Below are 22,417 nucleotides of genomic sequence, written 5' to 3' on the forward strand. Positions count from 1 at the left end.
CGTGCAGACAGATTTTGGGTTTAGAGGCCCGGCCAACTACCACCAGATGTAATTCTGGGGGGCCACGGGGCCGGGTGGAATCTCAGGGCAAAATACCTTTGAAACCGACATCAGTCAAAGGGAGAAATAAAGAGGGAGAAATCCATTTGTTTCTTAGAAGCAGTCATCCGCATCTCTCATGACCCAGCTGCCGCAGAAGAGAGCCCCACCCAGCCTCTCCAGTCCAGATAAGCCTTCACTTGCCCTTGTAATTACATATTGATATGGAGATGGACTACTACTCTCCACCCCTTGGGAACACCTATGGATATGGAGGTGCACTAAAGCCAGGCGAGAGATTCTGGAAATAGTGCAGTTTTACCCACAGGCACCACTCTAAATTATAATGAACATTATACTTTATATATGAACATGGAAAATTATCAAAACTGGATTGGGATAAATATCCATACATATAGGACTTATAGTCATAATTTATAGTTGCAAATCCATTTATTAAAAAATAAGAAAGAATAAAAAATAAAATGACTAGGCATGCACCCCAAAGAATCAGAAAAAGTACAGAGTAAACTCATAGGCACTGGAAGAAATGTAAATAAAAAGGAAGGGCAGGAATTAAATAGAAAAAAGGGGAAAAAAAAAGAGCTGTTTGATAAAACCTAAAGCTGACTTTGAAAAGATATGTGAAAAAGACAACTTTCTGACAATGTCACATAAGAAATAAAAGAGAAGGAATACATAATATTTATTAGTCATTACTAGGAACAAAAAAGGCATCCCTACCAATATAGCAGATAATTTTTAAGACTCAAAAGGGAATATTATGAGGAATGTGCTAATAAAAATGAATCCCTAGATGCATGGATTGTAAAAGTCAAGAGGCAGAGTTCAAACTGGGGACTGTTGCAGCATTTCAGGGACTAGATGGTGGCTGCAACTCTAGGGCACTAGGAGTGGAAACAGAAGTAAAAAAATTCAACAGGTACTTAATAATTCTGTGAATGGAGAGGTGGGGAGTGGCAGGGAAGGGTTAAGGTTAACTTAATAGGATTCTGGCTTGAGTAGTGTTGTGGTAGCTTTATACCTGAGGATTACCAGGGTTTTTTGTGTGTGTGTGTTGCAGGGGGAGAGTTGAATTTGCAGTATATGGGGTACAAGTGACATTGTCTAGTTGGTTGTATGGGTCTTCAGCTTAAAGAGAGGTCTGGGTAAAGTGTTTGCTTATGTTGCCACTTGTTTTTAAACCCACCAGCTTGTTTTTCTTTTTTTTTTTTGAGCATGCCTTGTTAATGTTCCCAGAAATATAAAATGCCTTTATTATCAGATTCAGTCCTCCCCCATATAAATATTATTTACCCAGCTAGATCTTAGATACGAGAGAACAAAGATCCTACTTAGAGCAGTCTCTTGTAATAAACACTAAAACGTATGCTTGTAACAGTAGCCCTTACCTTTTTTGGCAGTTTCTTTTTAAATACTCAGATTTCTCTGAGTGATATGCCTATGACTTAGATTCTGATTCCCTAGAAGTCATTGCCAGGTTTATCTGACCCAGCTCCTAAGCAGCTGGGGGGTAGCCTTTCCTACAATATAGTCTTTTTGTCTCACTTTCATTTAGCTAATGAAATTCCTAAAATACTTTAAAAATGAGCTGCTTTCAGTTTTGTTAGTGAGGTCCTAAATGTAGACTTTTCTAGTTTCCTTTCTTTCCGGGCCCAAACAAAACTCATAGCCGCCCCAAAGATGGAAACAAGATGATTCCCATGTCCTTTTTTGATCTCTTTGGAAGAGAATGTGGTAGTTAATGCAAGTGGCCTTTTTTACCTCCCACCTCCACCCTGCCAGTTTTAGCATAATCCCAGCCTGACCTCCATTGAGATGGCTGTTACTAAAACCTTTGTCTGTGTTGTTAAAAGTACTTAGGCCTGTCACAGGTGTTTACTCCTCTTGCTGACTTCTTATGGACATATAAAGTGCAAATTGACATAATGCGTAGCAAAAAGCATAGTTCTTTGCTACGTAGTATAACATAAGTTGTCAAAGTGTAAGACATCCTAGTTTTAATAAATTGCTTTAAAATTTGGTATGAATAAAGACAAAGTGTGATAGTGTTTGTAATATTCATGCTTTACACAATTATTAGCATTTTAATTTTAGTTATTCCTTTAAATGTCACTCAGAGGAGGGGCTAACAGCATGGTTTGAAAGTTTTTTCTACTAAATATTAACCGAGTCACCAATTTCTTTTCATTGTTTTATTTCACATTTAATTGTTAACTTATAATTTCTTGAATAGAGAGTGTTTATATTTACATGGTTCAGAAATTGCAGTGGTGTTTTTTAAAACTATACTCTGAGAAGTCTTGCTCCTTCCCATCCCTGTCTACTCCTTCCTAGCTCATCTGATTATTTTTACTAATTTCTGTCTATTCTTGAAAGCTTTATGTAAATAGCTGATTCAAATGTATTGTCTTTATTTCCTCCTCCTTTTACTCAAAAGTAGTACACTCTTATTCTTTACCTTGTTTTGTTTTTCATTTTTATACCTTGGAGCTCTTTCTCTGTATCAGTGCACAAAGACCTTCCATTTTGTTTTGTTTTATTTTGTTAATTGCTTAATATTCAGCTTTGTGTAACGCCATAGTTCATTCAACAAGTTCCCTGTTGCCAGGCACTGGAGTGTGTTTGGTCTTTTGCTATTACAAACAGTATCATAGTGAATAACCTTGTTTGTGTGTTATTTCACATGTGTGTAGGTGTCTTGTTTAGATTCCTAGAAATATGTTTGCTAGGTGAAAGGGTAAATGAATTTGTCATTTTGATACATATTATTGTATTCTCTTCATATAAGGGTTGTATATTTTCCACCAGTAATGTTTGAGGGTCCCTGGAGCACCTTCCCCACAGCTTTTCAACAGAGTGGTTGGACTTAGATCAGATTTTGTCAATCTGATAAGAAACTGTCTCAGTATATTATTTAGTTTGTATTTCTGTTTTCATGAGTTAAGTGAAGCATCTATATGTTTAAGGGCCATTTGTATTTATTTTTCTTATGTACTTTGTCCATTTTCCTATCAGATTATCTTGTTATTTCTTTATATGGATTTATTTCTTTATAAGTTCTTTATAAGGGTCTGTTTCTGGACTTTGTATTTTGTCCCATTAGTCTGTCTATTCATTTGCCACTTCACTGTTTTCACTCTTAAGCCTCTATAAAATGCTTTAATATCTATTAGAGCTATTTCCTCATTGTTCTTTTTTAGATTTTTTTCTTCATAATTATTTCTTGTTTATTTTCAGTAAGCTCTTTAGAATCAGCCTGTCTATATCTAGTTCTTGAAGGAAAAACAAGGTATTTTCATTGGGTTTGTGTAAACTATAAATTACCTTAAGAAGAGTTGACGCTTTTATGATGTTTATCTCTCCAAGATGAGTGTGATATTATGTCATCTCTCTAAGAATATGATTATAGCTTTTTCTTCATTTCTACTTTTATTCTTAAAGGTTTTTAAGGTTTTCTTCATAAGCTTGCACATTTCTGGCTAAGTGAAAATATATAAATATTTTATTGTTTTATTACTATTGAAAGTGAGATCTTTCCTTCCTTTAAATCTTCTGTTGTTTGCATATATATGTGTGTGTGTATGTGTATATTCTTTTTATCGCCTACCATCTTACTGAATTCACTTACATTTGTGCTCAGTAATTCTTAACATTGTTTTAAAGCACATTTGAAAGAGTTGGTAGGTACTATATAGCTTTTTTGGGGAAGGGTACTAAAGAGTTGATTGAGAGATCTTATTAGACTATACATTTTTCGTGGGTAGTTATGTAGCATGATAAACCTTAACAAGTTGAAAAGATGTCATTTCTTTATTTGACTTGAAATTTCAAGTTTTTCATGGTGAATGTGTAAGGGTGATATGAAATCTAAACATTTATTGGTATGTGATACGACTTAGTTAAGTGGAATAACTTGAGTCAGCACATTTGTTTTGGGTGATTTAGTAATATGTTTGTAATATATCTCACAGAAGTTTCATCAAGAGTAGTACAGTTCTTATAATTTTTGTTTTTTTTTTCTTCATACAAATAGCAAGTGTAGGAAATCTCCAGGCTTCACTTACTTGTCTCAAGGCAGGGTTTACACTATGGCTGACCAAGACTGCATCACAAGTCCCTACTTAAGAGTTTTATTATCTTTATTTACCTCAGTAAGGATGGTTTCTTATAAGTGAAAACAGGGCACTGTTTCTGGGCTAGTATTTTTGTTAAAACTCTTATATGAAAAGGGCTTTAACCAGATCTATTAAAAGTTAGGGGTTTGAAGCTAAAGCACATTTTCTTGAGTAAAAAATATTCCTAGAAGTTCAGAAACATCAACTGAATTCTATTTTATTTTACCCAAGGGGACTCTGGAATATTAGATTGTTAGTATAAAAATACTTGTAGTTCCATTCTTGTTTTTCTGATATTTTATTTAAGTGTACATATATCCTACACAGCACAATATCTGTCAACCTGAACTTTTTAAACAGTTCTAATCTTATGGATACTAAACTTCCAGGTTTTACATAAAGCAAATGTATCAAAATATTTTGAGAAGTAATTGAGATCTCACTCCATCCTTTTTTCCTTTCTCTTATTTTTAAACAAATGGGAAGAATTTTTGATACAGTATTTTCCAGAGCCCTTTGAAATGTGGCATGTTTGGGTTCCTGATTGATTGTATGATGAGTGTAATAAGAGTGAGAAAATTGAAAATTGGAGTTAAGTGTAGAGTGCCACAGATTTTAGTGAACAAAGTCTTGTTATGTCACAGTAGTAAATGATAAGGGATAGGAAAGGATAATGTGAATGTGCTTATCATTGTGAAATTACTTTCATCTTAAAAAAAGGAACAAAGGCAGTAAACTATTAAACACAAAATGGATGGCACTTATTAGTGAGAAAGGAAGCTAATAGTGTAGTCTAGTCAGGTCAAATTTTGTCATTTCTCATCAAGTCAATACTGTTTTCCACTTTGAGAGCCCCTTGCAGATGGGTTTATTGTTCACTGTGGTATTAATACTTCATTATGAGTTGGTGTTACTTCTTCAGTGGAAACAATGGTACCATTTTTTTTTTTAACTGGATATTGGAATATTAGAAAGTTAATTTCATCACTGTATGTTTGAACTACGGGTATTGTATCTGCTCCTAATACTGATTGAAATAATAGATTCTAATTGCTATCACAATGGAATCAACCCTTTGTTTTATTTTTGCTTCAGATTACTAAGGGTTGGGAAATAAAAATGTTTGTTATTTTTATGTGTTTGTATTTCAAAGACACAAAATCTTTTTCAAAAAACATATTTTACATGTAAGATCACTGTTGTATCATCAGAGAATGCTTCCCTGAATTCCATATTATCTGAAGAAGATCTTTCCCAGTTATTCTTACAGCACCATGTCACCATTTCCAGTCCTATATTTGTTTTTTTTTTCCACATAAAATTTTTTTAAATTTAGATTATCTCCCCCCAAGACAGCTCATTATAAAGATCATCTTGCACAGTACCTGGCACTCAATGTTTGTTAATTGAAGTAATTGATGACTTTTTAAGCTTTCTCTTAACATTTTCCTCAAAAATGAAATCCAGGCACAAGTGAAATTCACAGTGAATCTTTAATTTTATGTATGGCAATTCAGTGTATTTATATTCATTTTCAAAGAATCTTTTTTGAGTAACATTCCCAGTTATGGTTAACTTGGTGTTTAAGAGTATAGCTTCTGAAATCAAGACAGCCTGTATTCAAATTTGTTACCTTCTCTGAGTGCCAGTTTTGTAATCTATAAAATAGATTTAATAATACCTACCTCTTAGGATCATTGTGGAGTAGATGAGATTTACACATAAACCTCTGTCACAATGCCTAGCACATGGTAAGTGCTTCATAAGAGGCAGTTCTTTTGTGTTTATTGTTGTGGTGGTGTCATCATCATTATCAACGTCATCATCATCATTTTTTGAGCAGTATCCTGCTTCATCCGTTGAATCAGGGACAAACATATGAAAGCTGTAAAATTATATAAAACTCCAATATCCTGCTGTGTTAGTTGCTAAAAATATGCTATTGGTTATAAGTCAGCATTTTATTAAAGGTGCCAAAAAACAAAAAACCTTTTAGGAACAAAAAAATACCTGTTCAGCCTTTCAGCTGGAACTGCCATCTTCCAGTAAATCATCAAAATGACCAACACAAAGGGAAAGAGGAGAGACACACCTTTTAGAAAACATGGAGTTGTTCCTTTGGCCACATACATGGGCATCTACAAGAAAGGTGATACAGCACACATCAAGGGAATGGGCACTGTTCAAAAAGGACTGCCCCACAAATGTTACCATGGCAAAACTGAAAGACCCAGCATGCTGTTGTCATTGTTGTAAACAAGTAAAAGGCAAGATTCTTGCAAAGAGAATTAATGTACAGATTGAGCGTATTAAGCACTCTGAGAGCCGAGATAGCTTCCTGAAGTGTGTGTAGGAAAGTGATCAGAAAAAGAAGGAAACCAGAGAAAGCTACTTGGGTTCAACTGAAGCACAAGCCTGCCCCCACCCAGACAAGCACACTTTGTGAGAGCAAACGGCAAGGAGTCTGAGCTGCTGGAACCCATTCCCTATGAATTCATGGCTTGATATGTGTAAAAATAAATAAATAAATAAAAGACCCTTCCACTGTAAAAATGTTTCTCTTAAATTGGGTAAAGTATGGTGTCCCCTCCCTGAAAGAAATACTTAAAGCAAAAACAAAACAAAACAAAAACACCTTGGTCAACATTATTAGCTTGTTCTCAGTAATTAGCCAATAAACTTTTTCAAAGGTGATAGAGTATTTTGTAATCATGAAAAGTTGTTTATATTTTTTGAGTCCCTGTGATACTGACACACAGAAAAGAGATTGCTGGTTTTCATCTGTTTCACACTAAGAATTGTTAGAGTTAAGCTGGCAAAAATCACTGAAAGAACCTGGTATCAGCATTGTAAACCATTGACAAGATAGACCATGATCTGGAGTGAGTGCTCTGACAAAGTAGTAACAATCCTTCTGTCAGTCTCATGAGTTATTGTTTGCCTCATAATATTTAATCTTTGTGCTTACTTTGAAATGCAAAGATTAGTAACTAGAAAATACATATGGTTTATTTAGCAAAGTTGCATTTCCCCATAAATTTAGGCCTTTTCGTTTAGAAGTCTCTTATGTTTTCATGGAAAACTGTAAAACTGAAATCTTTGTGCTTTTATTTGGCTCAGTGCATGACATGGTACTGCTTAAAGCCTTCAGAGATTGAGAATCTGCCAATACTTCAAATAATTTAGCTTAAATTGAGGATGAATCATATCCTCAGTTTCTTGTCTGTAGTTCTTCATGTTACATGTAGATTGTTGTGCATTTAAAAGTTATCAGCACAATTTTTTTTGTACTTTGCTTTTCTTTTTTGTTCGTAATAATGTATGCTTTTTAAAAAAATCAAAACACTTAAAAAAAGTCCCCTTCACCTCCCCCTTTGTGTAGAGCCTCTAAACTTCTGCAGATTTCAGTGGCCAATCAGCATGGGAACAATCAGTCGTAGTACATCAAATTATGATCTTAGATTTCTTAATTCGCAGCCCTTTCATTGTTGCTGGCTGCTTAAGAATATATACTTCACAAGTGCCAAACAAACCCATTTTTAAAAAATCAATCTTTTGGAGCAGTTTCATTTGCTCAAATTTGGAGGAAGTCTGTTCTAATCACTGAGATATTGTTGGATAATCATTAAGTTAGTATGTTTCTGCCATGTACAATGTGAGCTAACAATCTTGCTTTGCTACCCTTGCTGTAACCTTTGAGCTAAGTTCTTAAATGTTGTATTAGGATGTATCATGCCAGTGTAATCAGACAAAGTTCGGAATTAACTGGTACGGTTAACTACACCAATCTCTACTGCTGGATAACAGCTTCGTGTAAATTTGTATTTCTTAAAGAAATAACTTCAGAAGATTTTATTTTTAATTTATTTAATGATTATTTGGTTTGCATAAATATCTTACTAGACACTTAACTATCAAGCTTCTGTTTCTTTTACAGAAATTGGAATTGCTGTTTTTCTTGAATATACCCAATATAGTCCATTTTAAACAGATTCTTACGGGTTTCTCAATATTTTCCCAGTTTTTCCAAATTTTGAGTCATTTCACTGAGTTAAGACAGTGAAAACAAAAGGAACAAAAACTCCACCCAATATCCTTGATCTTAGATACACATCGAAATTGTTTACATTTTTAAGTAACTGTTTTTATCATGAAAATATTTGCTTATCTGATCCTACTTACAAGGTGTAGAACACTGCAACGGAGACAAACATTAGCTGCCCTGCTGCAAATTTTAGACTGTATTTGATTAATAATAGGATAATAGATGATATATAGTGAGCAGTTAGTATCTGCCTATGTTCTAAATGCTTTACAAATACTGACTAATCCTCAAAACTACAATGAAGTAGTTTGCCTCATTGTTACCTCCTTTTTACAGATGAGGAAAATGGCTCATGGAGTTTAAAGAATTTGCTCAGTGTCACACAAGCTAATAAATGTATTATGTGTGTATTTGTAATTAATGATGAAGCAGGGATTCAGACTCACAGAACATACTTGCAACCACTGTATTGTATTGCCTTTCTATGTATTTGTTTGCATACAGGCACCATCTTGCCTGCCTACCTGTTTGCTTTAATGGAGTAAGGGCTTCTAAAGGGAATATTCTAGTTTGCCCCAGGGATTAAGGAATAAACAAAAGTAAACGGGGGGGGGGGGGGGGGGGAGTCTTTTTTTTTTTTTTTGCTTTTTATTTATTTATTTTTATTAAGGTGTCATTGCTATACACTCTTAATGAAGGTTTCACAGGAAAAACAATGTCGTTATGACATTCACCCATATTATTGAGTTCCCCCATGCCCCACTGCAGTCACTGTCTATCAGTGTAGTAAGATGCCACAGAGTCACTACTTGTCTTCTCTGTGTTACGCTGTCATCTCCTTGACCTCCCCCACACCATGTGAACTAATCATAATAACTCTCAATACCCTTCTCCCTCCCTCTCCATCTGCCCTCCCACACCCCACCCGTATAGTAACCGCTAGTCCCTTCTTGGAGTCTGTGAGTCTGCTGCTGTTCTGTTCCTTTAGTTTTACTTCATTGTTATACTCCACAAACGAGTGAAATCATTTGATATTTGTCTTTCTCTGCCTGACTTATTTCACTGAGCATAATACCCTCTAGCTCCATCCACGTTGTTGCAAACAATAGGATTTGTTTCTTTCTTATGGCTGAATAGCATTCCATTGTGTATATGTACCACCTCTTCCTTATCCATTCATCTACTGATAGACACTTAGGTTGCTTCCATTTCTTGGCTATTGTGAATAGTGCTGCAATAAACATAGGGGTGCATATGTCTTTTTGAATCTGAGAACTTGTTTTCTTTGGGTAAATTCCTAGGAGTGGAATTCCTGGGTCAAATGGTATTTCTATTTTTAGTTTCTTGAGGAACCTCCATATTGCTTTCCACAATGGTTGAAACAGTTTCCATTCCCACCAGCAGTGTAGGAGGGTTCCCCTTTCTGCACATCCTCGCTGGCATTTGTTGTTTCTAGTCTTCTCGATGTTGACCATGCTAACTGGTGTGAGGTGATATCTCATTGTGGTTTTAATTTGCATTTCTCTGATAAGTAGGGATGTGGAGCATCTTTTCATGTGCTTGTTGGCCATCTGAATTTCTTCTTTGGAGAATTGTCTCTTCATATCCTCCACCCATTTTTTAATCACGTTATTGCTTTTTGGTTGTTGAAGTGTGTGAGCTCTTTATATATTTTGGATGTTAGCCCCTTGTTGGATATGTCATTTACAAATATATTCTCCCATACTGTAGGATGCCTTTTTGTTCTGCTGATGGTGTCCTTTGCTATAAGGAAAGGACTTTTTAGCTTGATGTAGTCCCATTTGTCCATTTTTGCTTTTGTTTCCCTTGCCTGAGGAGATGCGTTCAGGAAAAAGTTGCTCATGTTTATATTTGAGAGATTTTTGCCTATGTTTTCTTCTAAGAGTCTTATGGTTTCATGACTTACATTCATGTCTTTGATCCATTTCAAGTTTACTTTTGTGTATGGGGTTAGACAATAATCCAGTTTCATTCTCTTACATGTAACTGTCCAGTTTTACCAACACCAGTTGTTGAAGAGGCTGTCATTTCCCCATTGTGTGTCGATGACTCTTTTGTTGTATATTAATTGCCTATATATGCTTGAGTTTATATCTGGGCTCTCTAATCTGTTCCATTGGTCTATGGGTCTGTTCTTGTGCCAGTACCAAATTGTGTTGATTACTGTGGCTTTGTGGTAGAGCTTGAAGTCAGGGAGCATAATCCCCCCAGCTTTATTCTTCCTTCTCAGGATTGCTTTTGCTATTCTGGGTCTTTACTGGTGCCATATGAATTTTAGAATCATTTGCTCTAATTCATTGAAGAATGATGTTGGTGTTTTAATAGGGATTCCATTGAATCTGTAGATTACTTTAGGCAGGATGGCCATTTTGACAGTATTAATTCTTTCTATTAATTTCTTACTACATTCATGAGCATGGGATGTGTACCCATTTATTAGTATCTTCTTTAATTTCTCTCACGAGTGTCTTGTAGTTTTCAGAGTATAGGTCTTTCACTTCCTTGGTTAGATTTATTCCAAGGTATTTATTCTTTTTGATGCAATTGTGAATGGAATTGTTTTCCTGATTTCTTTTTCTGCTGGTTCATCATTAGTGTATAGGAAAACAACAGATTTCTTTGTATTAATTTTGTATGCTACAACTTTGCTGAATTCATATACTAGATCTAGTAGTTTTGGAGTAGATTCTTTAGGGATTTTTATGTACAATATTATGTTGTCTGCAAACAGTGACAATTTAACTTCTTCTTTACCTGTCTGGATGCCTTTTTTTCTTTGTGTTTTCTGATTTCTGTGGCTTGGACTAACAGAACTATGTTGAGTAAAAGTGGGGACAGTGGACATCCTTGTCTTATACCTGATCTTAAATGGAAAGCTTTCAGCTTTTCACTATTAATTTGATGGTAGCTGTGGGTTTGTCATATGTGGCATTTGTTATGTTTCTGTATCCATTTTGTTGAGAGTTTTTATGAATGGATGTTGAATTTTGTCAAGTGCTTTTTCAGCTTATATGGAGATGATCATGTGGTTTTTGTCCTTCTTTTTGTTGATGTGGTGGATGATGATGATGGATTTTTGAATATTTTACCATCCTTGCATCCGTTGAATAAATCAAACTTAATCATGATGTATGATCTTTTTGATGTATTTTTGAATTCGGTTTGCTAATATTTTGTTGAGTAGTTTTGCATCTATGTTCATCAGGGATATTGGTTTGTAGTTTTCTTTTTTTGTGGTGTTTTTGCCTGGTCTTGACATTAGAGTAATGCTGACCTCGTAGAATGAGTTTGGAAGTATTCCCTCCTCTTCTACTTCTTGGAAAACTTTAAGGAGGATGGGTATTAGGTCTTCACTAAATGTTTGATAAAGTTCAGCAGTGAAGCCATCTGGTCCAGGAGTTTTGTTCCTTAGGTAGTTTTTTGATTACCAATTGAATTTTGTTTCTGGTAATTGGTCTGTTCAGATTTTCTGTTTCTTTCTGGGTCAGCCTTGGAAGGTTGTATTTTTCTAGAAAGTTGTCCGTTTCTTCTATGTTATCCAGTTTGTTAGCATATAATTTTTCATAGTATTCTCTAATAATTATTTGTATTTCGGTGTTTTCATAATGATTTTTCCTTTCTCATTTCTGGTTCTGTTTATGTGTGTAGACTCTCTTTTTTTCTTGATAAGTCTGGCTAGGTGTTTATCTATTTTGTTTATTTTCTCCAAGAACCGGCTCCTGCTTTCAAAGTTTCTATTGTTTTATTCTTTTCAATTTCATTTACTTATACTCTAATCTTTATTACTTCCCTGCTTCTACTGACTTTGGGCCTCATTTGTTATTCTTTTTCTAGTTTTGTTAATTGTGAGTTTAGACTGTTCTTACAGGATTGTTCTTCTTTCCTGAGGTAGGCCTGTATTGCAATATACTTCCCTCTTAGCATGGCCTTCACTGCATCCCACAGATTTTGCGGTGTTGAATTACTGTTGTCATTTGTCTCCATATATTGCTTGATCTCTGTTTTTATTTGGTCATTGATCCATTGATTATTTAGGAGCATGTTGTTAAACCTCCATGTGTTTTTGGGCTTTTTCATTTTCTTTACATAACTTATTTCTAGTTTCATATGTTTATGGTCTGAGAAGCTGGTTGGTACAATATCAATCTTTTTGAATTTACTGAGGCTCTTTTTGTGGCCTAATATATGATCTATTCTTGAAAATGTTCCATGTGAACTTGAGAATAATGTGTATCCTGCTCCTTTTGGATGGAGTGTTCTATAGATATTGATTAGGTCCAACTGTTAAAATGTGTTGTTCAGTTCCTCTGTGTCCTTACTTATTTTCTGTCTGGTTGATCTGTCCTTCGGAGTTAGTGGTGTGTTGAAGTCTCCTAAAATGAATGCATTGCATTCTATTTCCTCCTTTAATTCTGTTAGTATTTGTTTCACATATGTAGGAGCTCCTCTGTTGGGTGCATAGATATTTATAATGATTATATACTCCTGTTGGACTAACCCCTTTATCATTATGTAATGTCCTTCTTTGTCTCTTGTTTCTTTCTTTGTTTTGAAGTCTATTTTGTCTGATACAAGTACAGCAACTCCTGTTTTTTTTCTCCCTATTAGTTGCATGAAATATCTTTTCCATTCCTTCACTTTTAGTCTGTGTATGTCTTTGGGTTTAAAGTGAGTCTCTTTTAGGGTGCATAGAGACCGTTCTTGTTTTTTTATCCATTCAGTGACTCTGTGCCTTTTGATTGGTGCATTCAGACCATTTACATTTAGGGTGATTATCGATAGGTATGATCTTATTACCACTGTAGACTTTGGATTCATGGTAACTTCCTTACTAATGGTCTAATTTAACTCACTGAGTATGCTATTACAAACACAATGTAAAGGTTTCTTTTTTTTCCTCTCCTTTTTCTTCCGCCTCCATTCTTTATATATTAGGTATCATATTCTGTACTCTTTGTCAATCCCTTGACTGACTTTGTGGGTAGTTGATTTGGTTTTGCATTTGCTTAGTTACTAATTTTTCTACCTACTTTACTGTGGTTTTATTTCCTCTAGTGACCACTATTTAGCCTTAGGAACACCTCCATATATAGCAGTCCCTCCAAAATACACTGTAGAGATGGTTTTTGGGAGGTAAATTCTCTCAGCTTTTGCTTCTCTGGAAATTGTTTAACCCTTCCTTCAAATTTAAATGATAATCTTGCCAGATAGCATATTCTTGATTCAAGGCCCTTCTGTTTCATTGCATTAAATATATCATGCCACTCCCTCTGGCCTGTAAGTTTTCTGTTGAGAAATCTGATGATAGCCTGATGGGTTTTCTTTTGTATGTGATCTTATTTTTCTCTCTGGCTGCTTTTAATGGTCTGTCCTTATCCTTGATCTTTGCCATTTTAATTTTTTTTTTTTTTTTTTTTAGATAATTATTTTTTATTGAAGGGTAGTTGACACACAGTATTACATTACATTAGTTTCAGGTGTACAACACAGTGATTCAACATTTATATACATGATAATTCTAGGTACCAGCTATCACCATACCAAGTTGTTACAATATTTTGACTATATTCCTTATGCTATACATTACATCCCGGTTACTTATTTATTTTACAATTGGAAGTGTGTACTTTTTTTTTGGTTGTTGTTGTTAGGGCATCTCTCATATTTATTGATCAAATGGTTGTTAACAACAATAAAATTCTGTATAGGGGAGTCAATGCTCAATGCACAATCATTAATCCACCCCAAGCCTAATTTTCGTCAGTCTCCAATCTTCTGAAGCATAACGAACAAGTTCTTACATGGAGAACAAATTCTTACATAGTGACTAAGTTACATGGTGAACAGTACAAGGGCAGTCATCACAGAAACTTTTGGTTTTGCTCATGCATTATGAACTATAAACAGTCAGTTCAAATATGAATACACATTTGATTTTTATACTTGATTTATATGTGGATACCACATTTCTCTCTTTATTATTTTTAATAAAATGCTGAAGTGGTAGGTAGATACAACATAAAGGTAGAAAACATAGTTTAGTGTTGTAAGAGAGCAAATGTAGATGATCAGGTGTGTGCCTGTAGACTATGTGTTAATCCAAGCTAGACAAGGGCAATAAAACATCCACATATGCAGAAGATTTCTCTCAGAACAGGGAGGGTGAGGTTCTAAGCCTCACCTCTGTTGATCCCCAATTTCTCACCTGATGACCCCCCTGCGACTGTGCCTGTCTTAGGTTGTTCCTCCCTTGAGGAATCTTACCCGTCTCTGGCTAACCAGTCATCTTCCGGGGCCATACAGGGAAATGTTAAGTTGGTAAGTGAGAGAGAAGCCTTATTGTTTGAAATGGTTAGCTTTTTATTTCTTTGCATATTTATGCCCTGTGGCTTCTATGCCCAGCATTTGTCTTGAGGTATCTTTACCACTTGGAGGAGTTATGATACTCGGTAAATTTGATATGAGGCACGAATTCTATTTAAGAATTCGTTGTAATTAGGAAGGAAGAAGAAAAGCTATAGAAGTAGCAGGCGGGAGAAAACATGGGAAGATTGATTATTTCTTTGACATATCTTCTTGTAGAGTAACTTCAGCATGTATAGATTTTAAGCTACTACTTAAATTGCACACACACATTAACATAATAGGAGTATAGTTACATAACCAAAGCATACCTGTAATTACCAGCCATCTCCAGTGAAACCAAGAAAACCAGTTAGGCACCCTAGGCATTTGTGAAAACTTATCAATGATATGATGGTTATTATCTAACTGAATTTGAATAGTTTGAGAAAAATCAGACAAATTAAAACAACCCATTCCTGGGCACTGTTCACATCCCATATGTTCTTTTAACAGTAAATAGTCTGTAGTTGTAAGATTTTGGAGCGCTACAATTTGCACTTCTCCTAATTCTTGGTTGAGTTCCAGCCGTATAGATCCAGTCAAATTTGTTGTTTTACTGTATGCACAGGCCAGCTTAGATATCTCCTTCATTCCCATGGCAAGTCCAGGAGCTGGTGGGATGAGTGCATCTACAGCTGTAGCAGTGCGTGGATCTTTGTTGGGGTTTTTTGATGATCATCTTCTGGCATGAGTCTTCCCGAGAGTGCTGATGTTGGAAGTTCTCTTTCATATCGTATCTTAGTTCATTTTCGGGGTAGCCAAATTAGGCTTTGATCCTCTGTATAAACACAAACAGACCCTTTGCCTACACTTTTATATGTCCTTTATATCATTGTGTAGAACTCATTAGAGGTCACCACATAGGAACTGCATTTTTTTTTTTAATCATTAATCTACACTTACATGACGAATACTTTGTTTACTAGGCTCTCCCCTATACCAGGTCCCCCCTATATACTCCTTTACAGTCACTGTCCATCAGCGTAGCAACCTGTTGTAGAATCACTACTTGTCTTCTCTGTGTTGTACAGCCCTCCCCTTTCTCCCACCCCGCTATGGATGCTAATCTTAATACCCCCCTACTTCTCCCCCCCTTATCCCTCCCTACCCACCCATCCTCCCCAGTCCCTTTCCCTTTGGTACCTGTTAGTCCATTCTTGAGTTCTGTGATTCTGCTGCTGTTTTGTTCCTTCAGTTTTTCCTTTGTTCTTATATTCCACAGATGAGTGAAATCATTTGGTATTTCTCTTTCTCTGCTTGGCTTGTTTCACTGAGCAAAATACCCTCCAGCTCCATCCATGTTGCTGCAAATGGTTGGATTTGCCCTTTTCTTATGGCTGAGTAGTATTCCATTGTGTATATGTACCACATCTTCTTTATCCATTCATCTATCGATGGGCATTTAGGTTGCTTCCAATTCTTGGCTATTGTAAATAGTGCTGCGATAAACATAGGGGTGCACTGATCTTTCTCATACTTGATTGCTGCATTCTTAGGGTAAATTCCTAGGAGTGCAATTCCTGGGTCAAATGGTAAGTCTGTTTTGAGCATTTTGATGTACCTCCATACTGCTTTCCACAATGGTTGAACAAGTTTACATTCCCACCAGCAGTGTAGGAGGGTTCCCCTTTCTCCACAGCCTCGCCAACATTTGTTGTTGTTTGTCTTTTGGATGGCAGCCATCCTTACTGGTGTGAGGTGATACCTCATTGTAGTTTTAATTTGCATTTCTCTGATAATTAGCGATGTGGAGCATCTTTTCATGTGTCTGTTGGCCATCTGTATTTCTTTTTTGGAGAACCGTCTGTTCAGTTCCTTTGCCCATTTTTTAATTGGGTTATTTGTTTTTTGTTTGTTGAGGCGTGTGAGCTCTTTATATATTCTGGACGTCAAGCCTTTATCGGATGTGTCATTTTCAAAGATATTCTCCCATACTGTAGGGTTCCTTTTTGTTCTATTGATGGTGTCTTTTGCTGTACAGAAGCTTTTCAGCTTAATATAGTCCCACTTGTTCATTTTTGCTGTTGTTTTCCTTGCCCGGGGAGATATGTTCAAGAAGAGGTCACTCATGTTTATGTCTAAGAGGTTTGTGCCTATGTTTTCTTCCAAGAGTTTAATGGTTTCATGACTTACATTCAGGTCTTTGATCCATTTTGAGTTTACTTTTGTATATGGGGTTAGACGATGGTCCAGTTTTATTCTCCTACATGTGGCTGTCCAGTTTTGCCAGCACCATCTGTTGAAGAGACTGTCATTTCGCCATTGTATGTCCATGGCTCCTTTATCAAATATTAATTGACCATATATGTCTGAGTTAATGTCTGGATTGTCTAGTCTGTTCCACTGGTCTGCGGCTCTGTTCTTGTGCCAGTACCAAATTGTCTTGATTACTATGGCTTTATAGTAGAGCTTGAAGTTGGGGAGTGAGATCCCCCCTACTTTATTCTTCTTTCTCAGGATTGCTTTGGCTATTCGGGGTCTTTGGTGGTTCCATATGAATTTTTGAATTATTTGTTCCAGTTCATTGAAGAATGTTGCTGGTAGTTTCATAGGGATTGCATCAAATCTGTATATTGCTTTGGGCAGGATGGCCATTTTGACGATATTAATTCTTCCTAGCCATGAGCATGGGATGCGTTTCCATCTGTTAGTGTCCCCTTTAATTTCTTTTAAGAGTGACTTGTAGTTTTCAGAATATAAGTCTTTCACTTCTTTGGTTAGGTTTATTCCTAGGTATTTTATTTTTTTTGATGCAATTGTGAATGGAGTTGTTTTCCTGATTTCTCTTTCTGTTGGTTCATTGTTGGTATATAGGAAAGCCACAGATTTCTGTGTGTTGATTTTGTATCCTGCAACTTTGCTGTATTCCGATATCAGTTCTAGTAGTTCTGGGGTGGAGTCTTTAGGGTTTTTTATGTACAGTATCATGTCATCTGCAAATAGTGACAGTTTGACTTCTTCTTTGCCAATCTGGATTCCTTGTATTTTTTTGTTTTGTCTGATTGCCGTGGCTAGGACCTCTAGTACAATGTTAAATAACAGTGGGGAGAGTGGGCATCCCTGTCTAGTTCCCGATCTCAGCGGAAATGCTTTCAGCTTCTCGCTATTCAATATAATGTTGGCTGTGGGTTTTTCATAGATGGCCTTTATTATGTTGAGGTACTTGCCCTCTATTCCCATTTTGCTGAGAGTTTTTATCATGAATGGATGTTGAACTTTGTCAAATGCTTTTTCAGCATCTATGGAGATGATCATGTGGTTTTTGTCTTTCTTTTTGTTGATGTGGTGGATGATATTGATGGACTTTCGAATGTTGTGCCATCCTTGCATCCCTGGGATGAATCCCACTTGGTCATGGTGTACGATGGTTTTGATGTATTTTTGAATTCGGTTTGCTAAAATTTTGTTGAGTATTTTTGCGTCTACGTTCATCAGGGATATTGGTCTGTAGTTTTCTTTTTTGGTGGTGTCTTTGCCTGGTTTTGGTATTAGGGTGATGTTAGCTTCATAGAATGAGTTTGGGAGTATCCCCTCCTCTTCTATTTCTTGGAAAACTTTAAGGAGAATGGGTATTATGTCTTCCCTGTATGTCTGATAAAATTCCGAGGTAAATCCATCTGGCCCGGGGGTTTTGTTCTTTGGTAGTTTTTTGATTACCGCTTCAATTTCGTTGCTGGTAATTGGTCTGTTTAGATTTTCTGTTTCTTTTTGGGTCAGTCTTGGAAGGTTGTATTTTTCTAGGAAGTTGTCCATTTCTCCTAGGTTTCCCAGCTTGTTAGCATATAGGTTTTCATAGTAGTCTCTAATAATTCTTTGTATTTCTGCGGGATCTGTTGTGATTTTTCCTTTCTCATTTCTGATACTGTTGATTTGTGTTGACTCTCTTTTCCTCTTAATAAGTCTGGCTAGAGGCTTATCTATTTTGTTTATTTTCTCGAAGAACCAGCTCTTGGTTTCATTGATTTTTGCTATTGTTTTATTCTTCTCAATTTTATTTATTTCTTCTCTGATCTTTATTATGTCCCTCCTTCTGCTGACCTTAGGCCTCATTTGTTCTTCTTTTTCCAATTTTGATAGTTGTGACATTAGACCGTTCATTTGCTCTTCCTTTTTAAAATATGCTTGGAGTGCTATATACTTTCCTCTTAAGACTGCTTTTGCTGCGTCCCACAGAAGTTGGGGCTTAGTGTTGTTGTTGTCATTTGTTTCCATATATTGCTGGATCTCCATTTTGATTTGGTCATTGATCCATTGATTATTTAGGAGCGTGTTGTTAAGCCTCCATGTGTTTGTGAGCCTTTTTGCTTTCTTTGAACAGTTTATTTCTAGTTTAATGCCTTTGTGGTCTGAAAAGTTGGTTGGTAGGATTTCAATCTTTTGGAATTTACTGAGGCTCTTTTTGTGTCCTAGTATGTGGTCTATTCTGGAGAATGTTCCATGTGCACTTGAGAAGAACGTGTATCCTGTTGCTTTTGGATGTAGAGTTCTGTAGATGTCTATTAGGTCCATCTGTTCTAGTGTGTTGTTCAGTGCCTCTGTGTCCTTACTTATTTTCTGTCTGGTGGATCTGTCCTTTGGAGTGAGTGGTGTGTTGAAGTCTCCTAGAATGAATGCATTGCATTCTATTTCCTCCTTTAGTTCTGTTAATATTTGTTTCAGGTATGTTGGTGCTCCTGTATTGGGTGCATATATATTTATAATGGTTATATCGTCTTGATGGACTGAGCCCTTTATCATTATGTAATGTCCTTCTTTGTCTTTTGTTACTTTCTTTATTTTGAAGTCTGTTTTGTCTGATACCAGAATTGCAACACCTGCTTTCTTCTCTCTGTTGTTTGCTTAAAATATCTTTTTCCATCCCTTGACTTTAAGTCTGTGCGCGTCTTTGGGTTTGAGGTGAGTCTCTTGTAAGCAGCATATGGATGGATCTTGCTTTTTTATCCATTCTATTACTCTGTGTCTTTTGATTGGTGCATTCAGTCCATTTACATTTAGGGTGATTATTGAAAGGTATGAATTTATTGCCATTGCAGGCTTTAAGTTTGTGGTTACCAAAGGTTTAGGGTTAGCTTCTTTACTGTCTTACTGTCTAACTTAACTCGCTTGTTGAGCTATTATAAACACAATCTGATGATTCTTTATTTCTCTCCCTTCTTATTCCTCCTCCTCCCTTCTTCATATGTTGGGTGTTTTGTTGTGTGCTCTTTTTAGGAGTGCTCCCATCTAGAGCAGTCCCTGTAGGATGCCCTGTAGAGGTGGTTTGTGGGAGGCAAATTCCCCCAACTTTTGCTTGTCTGGGAATTGTTTAATCCCTCCTTCATATTTAAATGATATTCGTGCTGGATACAGTAGTCTTGGTTCGAGGCCCTTCTGTTTCATTGCATTAAGTATATCATGCCATTCTCTTCTGGCCTGTAGGGTTTCTGTTGAGAAGTCTGATGATAGCCTGATGGGTTTTCCTTTGTAGGTAACCTTTTTTTTCTCTCTGGCTGCTTGTAATACTTTGTCCTTGTCTTTGATCTTTGCCATTTTAATTATTATGTGTCTTGGTGTTGCCCTCCTTGGATCCCTTGTCATGGGAGTTCTGTGTACCTCTGTGGTCTGAGAGGCCATTTCTTCCCCTAGTTTGGGGAAATTTTCAGCAATTATTTCTTCAAAGACATTTTCTATCCCCTTTTCTCTCTCTACTTCTTCTGGAATGCCTATGATTCTTATATTATTCCTTTTATATTGATCACTCAGCTCTCTTAAAATTCTTTCATTCCTGGAGATCCTTTTATCTCTCTCTGCATCAGCTTCTCTGCGTTCCTGTTCTCTGTTTTCTAGTCCATTAATGGTCTCTTGCATCTCGTCCATTCTGTTTTGAAGTCCTTCCAGAGCTTGTTTTATTTCTGAATTCTCCTTCCTTAGTTCTTGCATATTTCTCTGCAAGTCCATCAGCATGGTTATGACTTTTGTTTTGAATTCTTTTTCAGGTAGACTGGCTAAATCTATCTCCCCAGATTCCTTCTCAGGGGAAGATGTAGCAGATGCTGAAGCTGTCTGGGTTAGTCTTGTCTGGATCATATTTTTTTGCCTTTTCATGTTGACAGGTGCTATTGACTGTCAGCTGGGAGGGCCAAAATTTTCACTTACTACTGGCCTTTCTTTACTGGGGCAACTGCGACCCCTAGTGGCTTGTGTTGGGTAATTGCGTGTAGAGTGGGTCTTTGTGTCTTGCCTGGCCGGGAGGGAGAAATTTCCCTTTCTGTGGGCGGAATTTGTCTCAGGCTGCTTCTCTGCTTTCGCAGCGCCCGGTGGGGTGATGGATGGGGGGGCTGCTTGACTGTTTGCCTCCGTGAGGGGTCTCAGAGCTGTTGCCCAGGGGGTTAGTGCACCCGGTTTTCCCTGTAATTTCCAGCTGCTGTACTGTGACCTGGGTTGTTTCCGTCAAGCTGTTAAGTCCCTGTCCCTTTAAGACTTTCAAAAAGCCCCCGCTTTTCTTTGTCACATGGGCATCAGCTTCGGCACCCGCTCAGAGGTCTTACTCCCTGTTCCCCCAGTATCCAGGGCCCCCTGGGCATGTACTGTGTCTGCGCTCTGGCCCGGATGGCTGGGGCTGGGTGTTCGGCAGTCCTGGGCTCCGTCTCCCTCCCGCTCTGCCTATTGTTCTCCCGCCGGGAGCTGGGGGGAGGGGCGCTCGGGTCCCGCCGGGCCGGGGCTTGTATCTTACCCCTTTCACCAGTCGCTGGGTTCTCGCTGGTGTAGCTGCAGTCTGGCCACTGTCCTGCGTCTTCTGGTCTCTCTTTTAGGGCTAGTTGTGTTTGTTGTTATTTTCAAAGGTATATATGTTTTTGGGAGGAGATTCCCACTGTCCTACTCACGCCGCCATGTTGGCTCCGCCTCCGCCATTTTAATTATTATATGTCTTGGTGTTTTCCTCCTTGGATCCTTTGTGTTTGGAGATCCATGCATCTCCATTGCCTGAGAGACTATCTCCTTCCCCAGTCTGGGGATGTTTTCAGCAATTACCTTGTCAAAGACACTTTCTTTCCCTTTTTCTCTTCTTCTACTGGTACTCCTGTAATGTGAAATATTGTTCCATTTGAATTTGTCACACAGTTCTTTCAATATTCTTTCAAACCTAGAGATCCTTTTTTCTCTCTTTGTCTCAGCTTCTTTGTATTCCTCTTCTCTAATTTCTATTCCATTTACTGTCTCCTCTTCTACATCTAATCTGCTTTTAAATTCCTCCATTGTATGTTTCATTTCAGCTATTATATTCCTTAATGATTGAATCTCCAACCTGATTTCTTCCCTGAGTTCTTGAATGTTTTTCTGTATTTTCATGAGCATTTTTATGATTTTTATTTTGAAATCTCTTTCAGGAAGATTTATGAGTTCAGTTTCACTTGTCTCTTTTTCTTGTGTTTGTGGGATTTTGGTTTGAACCAGGTTCTTTTGACATTTCATATTTGTATGTGGTGCTCTCTAGTGCCCAGAAGCTCTATTCTCTGGTGCTGCTCAGCCCCTGGAGCAGTGTCGGGGGTCGCTGGGGAGTGGTGTTGGTGCCTGCAGGGAGGAAAGAACTGGTTCCTCCTTCCTGGCTGCTCTGCCTGTCTCCACTGCCGGAACCAGTGGGCTGAGCGCACAAGTCTAAACCTCTATGCTTTGCGTTTGTAGCTGCCATAGGCGGGGCCTCCCTCTGGCTGGCCTGACACCAGGTCAGGGGCTGCTGGTGTGCGAGCCAGGGCCGGCCTCCTGGCAGGAAGGCGGAGCAGGGTGCGTA

At 37.3% G+C, this 22,417-nt stretch overlaps 1 protein-coding gene and 1 pseudogene across 4 annotated transcripts in view; both read left to right on the forward strand.

Moving 5' to 3' along the window:
• MAP4K3 (mitogen-activated protein kinase kinase kinase kinase 3) overlaps nt 1-22,417 on the forward strand; it is a 244,209-nt gene that overhangs the window by 45,545 nt on the left and 176,247 nt on the right. The window lies entirely within an intron of this gene.
• Nucleotides 3,931-6,784, forward strand: LOC130682608 (60S ribosomal protein L21-like; annotated as a pseudogene).

This window comes from Manis pentadactyla, chromosome 2 (assembly GCF_030020395.1).
Source record: "Manis pentadactyla isolate mManPen7 chromosome 2, mManPen7.hap1, whole genome shotgun sequence".
NCBI classification, from domain to species: domain Eukaryota; kingdom Metazoa; phylum Chordata; class Mammalia; order Pholidota; family Manidae; genus Manis; species Manis pentadactyla.